Here is a 1,729-nt window from a genome sequence, read left to right as displayed (position 1 = left end):
TCACAGAGATCCACCTGTCTCTGCCTACTGCTGGGATTAAAGGCGTGGGCCACCAACGCCTGGCTCTCAGTTAAGGTTTTCTGTGGGTCTCCATTTTCTGTAAAGAGAGGTTTCTTTGATAAGGAGTGGTAGCAACACCTATCTCTGAATGTATAAATATATGTCAGGGTTGTTTGATGAAGCCAGAAGGAATCATATTGTTTTATATTTACCTACAATTATACACAATACATACATATGTAATATATTAAATATATAAAATGATATATCATATATATATGATTAAATAAAGGAAGTTAAATCATTTGTGCTTGACAACAATGCTTCCCACAAGAACTTCAGGGTAACAAAGACCCAAGTACCAGGCATAGGAAACCTTTAAATATAGATTATCGATGTAGCATTCAGTGGCTTCTCAGGGATTGAGGAGTAGGCCCCTAATGCTGAGGATACTACATACTTAGGACACAAGACTAGGGTGATGTGCTGATTTGAAAGAAAATGGTGCCTAAAGGGAGTGTCACTTTTAGTACTTTTAGTAGTTTTTTTTTTTTTTTTTTTTTGGTGGAATTCTCCCAAAGGGCACACAGTTGATTAGGCATCATATGGGGAATCAGAGGTTAGATTTGGCCACATGCTCAAGTTCATCCTTCTTGATCGCATAGGAGTTGGAGGAACCCTTGGCAGCACTGATGAGCTCATCTGCAAGGCACTCAGCAATGGTCTTGATGTTCTGGAAAGCAGCTTCACGAGCTCCTGTGCACTGCAGCTAGATGGCCTGATACACTCAGCGCAGTAGGGACGCATCAAAGCCTGCCACCTCACTGTCCAGGCTCGCCCAATGCGTGTTGAATCTTCCCGGGGGGCCACTGTTGATGATGGCATTGACCAGGACCTGCAGAGGCTTCTCATCAGTGAGCAGGTGGATGATCTCAAAGGCGTGCTTGACGATTCGAACAGCCATAAGCTTCTTGCCGGCCGTGCATCATCATGGAGTTAGTAAGGCGCTCCACAGTGGGACACTGGCCTTTGCGGAAGCGCTTGGCGGCATACCGCCCCACACTGTGGGGCAGGTACTTGGCATACTTCTCCTTCACAGCAATGTAATCCCGCAGAAAATATCGTTGATCTGCACATCATCAGTACTCCATTTCCCAAAGAGCTTGATGTCCGGGGTCTCTGCCACCGCAGGTGTGGCTGTGTCCCACTCAGTCATTCTGACTGCGCAGACAGGACTTCCCCGCTGCTCGGCGTGGAACACGCGCCATCCTGGCACAGACAGGAAGACAGTAGGGGTAGTCTTGTAGGAATAGGTGTGGTCTTCTTGGAGAAAGTATGTCACTGTGCAGGCAAGCTTTGAGGTCTCATATATACTCAAGATTACACCCAGTGTCTCAGACGACTTCCTGTTGCCTGCCTATCAAGATGTAGGACTCTCGGCTTCAGCATCATGTCAGCCTGCACACCACCATGTTGCACCACGGTGATAATGGACTACATATCTGAAAACTAAGACACTCAAATTAAATGTTTTCCTTTGTTCATGGTGTCTTTTTACCTTCATAGAAACCCTAAGACAGATGATTTGAGCTGGATCTGACCTGAAAGCCTCTTGTGGTTCCAGAAGAAAAAATTACACAATCTGTTATGGGAGAGAATCTGAACCAAACTGCAATACCTATTAACCACAACAGTTACCAACATAGGAAGATGTGCATAAAGGTGCAAT

At 45.3% G+C, this 1,729-nt stretch overlaps 1 pseudogene; it reads right to left on the bottom strand.

Annotated features, from left to right (window-relative positions):
- Positions 1-613: 613 nt before the first annotated feature.
- LOC100759715 lies at positions 614-1,230 on the bottom strand (annotated as a pseudogene).
- Positions 1,231-1,729: the final 499 nt, after the last annotated feature.

The sequence above is a fragment of the Cricetulus griseus genome (assembly GCF_003668045.3).
Source record: "Cricetulus griseus strain 17A/GY chromosome 1 unlocalized genomic scaffold, alternate assembly CriGri-PICRH-1.0 chr1_0, whole genome shotgun sequence".
In the NCBI taxonomy this organism is placed as follows: Eukaryota; Metazoa; Chordata; class Mammalia; order Rodentia; family Cricetidae; genus Cricetulus; species Cricetulus griseus.
Note: the sequence above shows the minus strand (reverse complement) of the source record. Positions and strands in the feature narration are given on the sequence as shown.